Source organism: Camarhynchus parvulus, unplaced genomic scaffold (assembly GCF_901933205.1).
Source record: "Camarhynchus parvulus unplaced genomic scaffold, STF_HiC, whole genome shotgun sequence".
Lineage (NCBI taxonomy): Eukaryota > Metazoa > Chordata > Aves > Passeriformes > Thraupidae > Camarhynchus > Camarhynchus parvulus.
Window position 1 is genome coordinate 31,696 of NW_022148163.1, and position 8,500 is coordinate 40,195.

The 8,500-nt window shown below is 49.6% G+C and overlaps 1 pseudogene; it reads right to left on the bottom strand.

The window, feature by feature from the left end:
- Positions 1–824: 824 nt before the first annotated feature.
- LOC115916127 lies at positions 825–8,394 on the bottom strand (annotated as a pseudogene).
- Between the last annotated feature and the right edge of the window lie 106 nt (positions 8,395–8,500).

An 8,500-nucleotide genomic window follows, 5' to 3' on the forward strand; every position in this document is an offset into this window, starting at 1 on the left:
TGTAAGTTAGGTAGGTAGATGATACGCTAATGATTATTAGATGCTTAAGCTAGAGCTGATTGTTGTATTGCTTGCTATTATGAGCTTGTTCGTAGAAGGAAGTGGAGTAAGTGAAGCATTATAAGAACATATTGAAACCAGTAGTACCATGATTAGCACCTGGGCTTTATGTTAATCACCCACGAAGCAGGGGGCCTTGGATTATGCCAAAGGGTCACAGAGACCTGATGAATACACTCCTGACTTCATCCCTTAAGACCACTGACCCAATTTGACACCACCAACCCAATTCAAGGGAAGAATTGCACATATGTGAAGGACTAATAACCTCATTTTAATACAGAGTGAAGATGGGAGGTGCTGGAGTTATGCATATGTATTGTATGTAAGATCTCAGGAAAGAAATAGAGGGTAAAGAACTTTGTCCAGCATGGTCACACCTTTCAGGGATGACCCCAGTGGTAATAAACACACCACTTTCTAACTTTAATTAGAGAGTCTTTGCCTGTGATCTTAGGTTTTAAAGACTCTAGCGGAACTTCACTTGTGACTCTGCTTTGTAATGATGAATGTAAAAATTCAACACCACCACCAGTTCCCTCCCTCCTCTGCCCAGCAGCGCAGGGAGATGTGATGGAGTTACGGTCAGTTCGTGCCAGCGCTTCCCCCGCAGGGACAGGAATCCTTGCCCTGCTCCAGGGTGTGGGATCTGTCCATAGGGTCAGTCCCTGCCCTGTCCAGCGAGGGTCCCTTCCCACCCGTGCAGTCACTCCTCAGCTCAGCCCTGAGGTGCAGGGCAGTCACGCTCCAGCCCCATTAGCGGCAGCGCCAGTTTGTGCTGGGCAGGAGTGGCAGAAGGAGCCAGGCAGTGGCAGGGGCTCCATCCCATCAGAGTAAGAAAGGGAAGAAGAAGGGGCCAGGGCTGCCTGCGGTGTCCAATCCCCAGGGAACAGTGGGGAGACCTTGTGGGGAGCAGTGGGCAGGGCCATTTGGAACCACCCCGAGAGGTTTCTGCTGCCCCAAGTCCCCGAAGAAGTTGCTCCAGGAGACGGGTGATGTGGGAACGAAAGAAGAGACTAAACTGGAGAGAAGAGACTAAAGTGCAATTAAAGAGCCACATGAAGGGCATCTCCCCCACCCGGATCTGAAGGAGCTGCACTGAAGCACAGGTGGAGGGCAAATAGAATAAAATACAAAGAATTGAGTAAAATGGAATAAAAAATGCACTGGGGAGTCCCCGGCACCCGGTGTCACTGAAGATTTGCATCACAGGATGGGCGCTGTTGGGTGTGACCAGAAAGGCAGCGCCGAGGCCGTGGGAGGTGTTGTCAGAAACGACTGCTCACTTTTCAAATTTGTAAAGGTTTATTAAACCTTAAGAAATAATACAACCAAGAGACTAAATAAGGAAAAACAGCACTGGGACTACAGTACTGGCAGTGCCCCCCCTCCCCACATGCTCTTCTACAACATGGATGCCTTTTATATCTTATATCCTTTATATCCTCTGCCTTTTATATCCTTAGCCCCTCCCAAAGTTTTGTCAGTCAACTCCTTCTCCGCTGTCCATTGGTGGAGATTACCTTCTTACATCTAGACTGGAGATCAGGTATTGTTACACTTTGCCTCTTGGTAATAGCCAGCCTTCCCCAAATGCCCTGACTGCTGAGGCTATTGCAAGGGGGAGCGGAAAGAGGACTATGGGGACATACTACCATAACATAACTATACATCCACATAATATCTATCTCTTAATATCCACATAATATCTATCTCTTAATTGTTAGAGCCAACTATTTTATTGCTCATCTGTAACAGTGTAAATAGAATTAAACATAGAGAATAGTATATAATACAAGAAAAAAGCCGCACTGAGGGTTCCCCACCACGCGTGTCACAGAAGGGTTGCACCAAGAGCAGCGAGAAGCAGGAGCAGTAGAGAAGAGAATAAAAAATAACAAAAAATCCATGCCGGCAGTGGCCGCTGCCCAACACTAAAAGAGAGACACTGAGGGCTCATCAGGGCAGCACTGGCGGTCTCGGCTGCTTCGTGTCACTGAAAGAGCTGAAGCCAGGGGGAGCTGGGCCTTCTGAAGCCGCCCCAAGGGCTCTCGGCCACCCTGTGTCACTGAAGGAGGTGCAGCGAGGGCCGGGCAGGGCACGGCCCAGATCGAGCCCCTCCAGCTGCGTGATGAGCGGTGACTCCGCGGGACCCTGCTGGGGCTGAACGGTGGCGGTAGCCAGAGAAGGGGAAGTGGCTTAGAGCGGTAGAGATGAACTGTGTGTTCCCAACCAGCTCCACTCAGCCCTCGGGCACCAGGAGGGTTCCAGGGGTTGTTCCCAAGCAGCTCCACTCAGCCCTCAGGCACTATGCTGGTGTCGCTGCAGTTTTCAACCCCTGCTGCCCCCATGGGCCAGGCCCTGCAGGTCCTGCTGCCGCCGCCTTGGGCCCAGGAGCCCAGAAACCCCAGAAAATCAATCCCAGGCACTAAAAAGCCTTCTTGTGCTCAGCGAGGGCTGCAGAGTGGCAGTTCTTTATGAACTCCCCTCCCCTCAGTGCCTCCTGAGCACAGCCGGGCATTAGTGCAGCTCCCAGGGCTCTCTCGGCTCCAGCTGCTGCCACAGGGCACGGGCTTGCTGCACTTGGGTATTAAACATGACAAATTTGGGGAGGGGGACAGCCCTAGAAACCAGGATTTTGTCCTCAAGAGCTTGGAGCAGCATGAGGCGGATAAAGGATCCCCTGCACACACCGATGCTCCTGGTAGCGGCTCTGCTCACCCAAGAATGGGGCTGTGTTTGGGAGAGGGAGGATGGCCAAGATGTGGCCTGGAATGAGACAGCCACACATTGGGATGAAGCGCTCGGGGCAATACCATTACTGAGATTTTGGGGCACCTTCCTGAGGGATGAGTTACTGGAAAGGAGGAGACACCTGGCTCTGATGTTGGAGTGGGGCCTGACAGGGAAGGACATCGGGAGCCTGTATTAGGGAAGATCCTGCTGCTTTCCACCAGTTTTGGGGGGTTATAAATGGCTTTGGGGGGTTTCTCCCTCAGTTTATGGGCAGAAATGACCCCTTTTTTGGGAGAATCCTGATGCTTTCTGCCAATTTTGGGGGTTCTAAATGGCTTGTGGTAGACCCACTTTTGTCTCCAAAATCTTGGTCTTTGCCCCAGTTCATCACCATTTGGCTGCAAAAGACGCCCTTGGGCATTAGGAAATCAAAATTGTGGAATCACTGAGGTTGGAAAAGACCTCCTGTTACAGTGATTGACGGGGCCTCGCCCAATCACATATCTTCCAAGGCTGCAGGTATCTCACTGGCCAGGACCCGAAGGGGCGTGGAGTTCAAATCAAGGAGGGCATCCAGACATGGTCTTTCAAATGCTCTTTATAAGGGAGGGCTTGCGAATAAACAAGCTTGTTGCCACATGAACCTGGGGGTGAGTGGTCTTTGTCTCCCGCACTGTTCCCCCCCGGCAATGTGACCTAACATGTGGTGACCCTGACATGATGAGGACTCAGCAGCCATAGCCTGGCACAGAGCAAAGGCTTGAGAGCCAGTACAGTGTTTAGAAGCGGGACTATTACAGCATCAGAGCGGGACATTGGTGCTGGAACCGGAATACAATACGGCGTAGAGCTGGAATCAGTCTAGAACCAGAATTAATGACAGAGAGCTGGATCAGTGTAGAACCAACTGGAACAAACAGCATAAAGCTGGATCAGTGTGGAACCAGAATAAATACAGCATGAAAGCTGTGTCGTCTAACTGGGACTTTGCTGGGCAGACAGCAAAAAGTGCTACGTGGCTTCAAACTCTGTTTTTGTGGACTAGAATCTCATGAGACCATGGGAGCCTGGACTTCAACACCAGAATATCCCATCCTGAAGGCATGGATGTTCTTTTTGTTAAAAAGAGGGATTTATTACAGGGCTCTGCAAGCCCTGTTCATGTGGTGTGAGAGCCGTGAACTAAATGTGTCCAAAGAGACCACTTTAAACTTACCCTTTTGGGAGGGGGTTGGACAATATATATTTGCGGCAGCCTCTAATGGTGAGAACACAGCCATCAGTGCTATAAAGCCTTGGACAATTGTTATGGACTTGCTAAAACAGTTGGAATATGACAGACAAAGGGCGAAGGGCAGCAGCGCAGCCGTTTCTTTGTGCAACCCCACGCAGGAGCTGGCACTGCCCAGGGAGCCGGCGGGCCCTGGCCGCTGCAAGAACTGCTGCAGAGTGACCATGGGGAGCAGCACAGCCCCGAGGAGTGGGGGAGTCCCAGCAAACAGAGACAATCCAAGGGCTGCCCGTGCCGTGAATGCCGGTACTGCCCAGGGAGCCGGCAGGACAGATTGCACAATTCAGCCACGTGGAGAGATGGCGGCCTGGCCCTGGCAGCTCCGAAATGCCCCATGTCCACTCTGGACTGCTGTAATCACTCTGCAGCCACCTTGGGCCGTTATATCGCTGACCCAGGCAGATGTGCCAAGCCGCCCTGTTCTGGGGGACCAGACCACGTGGCGGCTGCTGAGACCCCTCTCGGGATAAAGGCGAATTCCGCAGCCATTACACCGTGCCACGCGGCTGCTGAGACCGCCACCCCACCATTTGCAACGGGACCGCCAGCACCTCCCATCACCATGGAAATGTCAAGACTGCCCCCTCCGGAGAGCGAGTGGGCTCCAAAGCCGCGCCTCCGTGGAGCCTGGCCGCGCCTGCATCAGAGGATGTGCCTACACCCCCGATCCCACCTGCGACAGGGGCAGGGCCCCGCACCCAAAGCAGCCTCCGTGGAACGCAGCCGTGCCTCCAGTGGGCATAGCCCTGCCTCCGACCCTGCCCCCAGGGCGGGGCTGGGAACGGCAGCACCAGGAGCTCCTGCAAACCTCACTCCCAGAAGGAGAGCGTGGGAAAAGCCCCTGAGAGGATCCGGCCCGGCTAAAAAAGGTGGAAAGAAATGTGTGGGGGTTGGGTGCCGTGAAAGCAGAAACATTCGAATCTGCCCAAAGAGATGGGGCCGGATGCATGAGATAACTGTTTCACAGCAGCTGAAATCAACACACCTTCTCACCCAGTCCAGCAAGAAGCCAGCTTTTCCCTGCAAATGGATGATGAGAAGGCAAACAAACAAACACCAAGTTTCCACCTCTCAAGGTTTTCATATTCTAAAGACTCTAATAAACTAATAACATATGCCAAGAGTAAAAATATTGAAGGGTTATCACACAAGAGTTACAAAAATGTACAACTGTTTGTAAAATCTGCCCTAGAGTTCATAGTACAGTACTTATTGCTATTGTTTGCATTTGCTAAAACCAAAATTGATAAGCCTGTGATCTCTAGTTCTGCTAAAGTTATTTGGAAAATATTACAGTTCTGTCTCAGGCAGGTACTACTGTGTCTTAAAGAAACACAGGTATGTGTATTAACATGTCTTTTCTTACTCCTAGTAACTATTTTCTGTACTCCTAGTAACTATTCTTGCATTGCTTCAAGATAAATGGGTAAGATTCAAAGAATATCCACTGAAGTACACATAGAACATCAATTTATCCTAAGCAAATTTCAGTTGCAAAGTTTTTAAACTGAAATTCTGCCACTTCTCATCATTTTAAAAGTTAAAAGTAATCTATTAAAGTCAACAACAAAATTTCTAACTTCTAACAAAGGGGAAAAAGTATATTGCTTGCACTGTTATTCATGGTAAAAATTCTTCTTGCACTAGATTTTAATAAAAGCTTGTTTTTAAAATATATATACAGAAAACATCTCTCAGCCAAGGTTATTGCCCTGATCAAGCCATGAACCTGGCTGGTACAGAAAAAACCTGGATGAAACTTTGCATAAGTTAAACCCTTCTTCCACTGAGATAAATGAGAAAGCCTCATCTGAAAGAGGTTTTTTCAAGTCCTGATAGTGAAAAAGAGACCCCCTCAGTAACCCCCTAAGTAATAGTGTTCAAATTCCATGTTGTCTTCCTATTTTTATTTATTATACAAAGTAAAAAGGGGAAAAAAGGTTGGGGTGAAAGTACACCCCCACACTGAATTTTAAGTAGTATCATGTTCTCATGTTTTACAATAAATAATACAACAGTACAATAACCCTATGATATTCAGCTGCCTAAAATACATTTCAACGGACACTGAAAATCACAGATGGCATCCTGATGTTGCCTCAACAAAACAGCAGATCACAAATGATCACATACCTCTTGGACAGTTCATATAAGGATTTGATTCGCTTACAAATTTTTTCTCATGTTTATAAACTGTTTTCCTGTTTAAAAACTGTTTTTCTGTTTACAGATTGTTTTCTAAGAGTTGGGTTTTTCCCCGAGGGATAACTGGGTTTCAACTTGTTTTTTAATAGTTGGGTTTTTCTCTAAGGGTTAAATGGGTTAAGGGTTAAATAGCTTTCTGCTTGTAGAGAAAAGCTGTAATTTGTAACCAATAAGCATTATGCCTGTGGCCTGAGTTTCCCCTAACAGGTCCTGGAAGTGAATGCTGCAGCTCCAGTGTAAATTAGATCCATGCTCTTTTCTGTTGCCCTGTTTGCAAAGGGCCCTTGCAGATGGATGACAGAGAGCACTTCACAAAAATTTATAAAGACAAGAAGGGTGAGATGTTACCATGATTGACAAGGGCCTCGCCCAATCACATATCTCCCAAGGCTGCAGGCATCTCACTGGCCAGGACCCATAGGGGCATGGAGTTCAAACCAATGAGGGCATCCAGACGGGATCTTTCAATGCCCTTTATAAGAGAGGGCTTGGGAAAAAATGAGCCCTGTTGCAACATGAACATCGGGTAAATGGTTTTTGTCTGCAGTGCCGCTCCTCCTTCATATTACCTAACAACCTCCCAGACCATTCAGTATTCCTTGATGCCACCAGAAAATACGACTGAACGCATAAAAGATTTTATGGGATTGAAAGTCAACAAATCCACTGTCTCCAAGGAAATGCCATTGTTGGTCTGTGTCCCAATGGATGTTCCTGCCCCTGCATTCATCCAGGTGCCCATGGGAGCCAGGAAGATGTGGAGCCTCCCAGCCAGGTGTCTTCCAAACATGGATCACCTGGACCATGGATCACCAGGGCTCTGCCCAACGGGGGTCACTGGGCATCATCCAACATGGATCTTCCCATGGGAGATGGAGCCAGAGCAGCACACAAAGCTCTTCCTGAACTCAGGGCACTCACAGGGCTTCCCTTAGTGGTGCCTCCGTTGGTGTTGGGTCAAGTTAGAACTGCTGGAGAAGCTCTTCCCACACTCAGGACACTCGTAGGGCCTCCCCGGTGTGGATGCGCTGGTGCCTGATGAGGCTGGAGTTGTGCTTGAAGCCCTTCCTGAAGTCAGGGCAGCGGAAGGGCCTCTCCTCTGTGTGAATCCACTCATGTACAAGGAGATCGGAGCTCCTTTGCAACCTCTTCCCACACTGGGGACACTCATAGGGCCTCTCCCCAGTGTGGATGCGCTGGTGCAGGATGAGGTATGAGTTGCACTTGAAGCCCTTCCCGCAGTCGAGGCAGCGAAAGGGCCTCTCATCTGTGTGAATCTGCTGATGTACGAGGAGATTGGAGCTGGACTGAAACCTTTTCCCACACTCAGGACACTCGTAGGGCCAGTCCCCAGTGTGGATGAGCTGGTGGTGGCTTCTCAGGGCATAACTCCACCCAAAGCTCTTCCCACACTCCAAGCACTCATAAGGCCTTTTCGCCAGTGTGGATCACCTGGTGCTGGATCAGACCAGAGACCTTCCTGAAGGCCTTCCCACATTCCCCCAGACTCAAAGGGCTTTTCCCCAGTGTGGATTCTCTGGTGTTCCCTTAGGTGGAAGCTCTGGCTGAAGCTCATCCCACATTCGCCACACTCACAGGGCTTTTCCCCAGTGAGGATTCTCTGGTGTTCCCTCAGGTTGGAGCTGTGGCTGAAGCATTTCCCACATTCCCACACTCAAAGGGCTTTTCCCCAGTGTGGATCCTCTGGTGTTTCCTCAGGTCGGAGTTGTGGCTGAAGCCCTTCCCACATTCCAAGCACTTGTGTGGCTTCTCCCTGCCATGAGGCTTCTCCACCAGCTCTGAGCTCCGGATGGATCTCCGGCCACCTTCCTGGCACAGGGGGGCTCTTTCCTCCTTGCAGCCCCTCCTTGTGCGGCATCTCCAGGGATTTTCCTCCTCCATCTGGCAACAGCTTGGGAATGAAAAATCCTGGTTTGGGAGAAAAAACAAAATGAGAGCGCCTTGGGCTGGGGGCTCCTCCTTGCCTGAGTTCATCTCAGGAAGTCATTGGGCATCTTGTTTCTGTAAGAACTGCCAAAACAACAAGATTCAGCACAAAAATCCTACAAGCATCAAGGCACAGATCAATAGCTGCCAAACATCATGATTCAGCAAGAATCCCCTCCTAAATATAAAGATTCAGCCTCTGCAAAACACCAAAGTACCAATATTTAGCCCAATAAAGCTCAGAAACACCAAGATTCACCC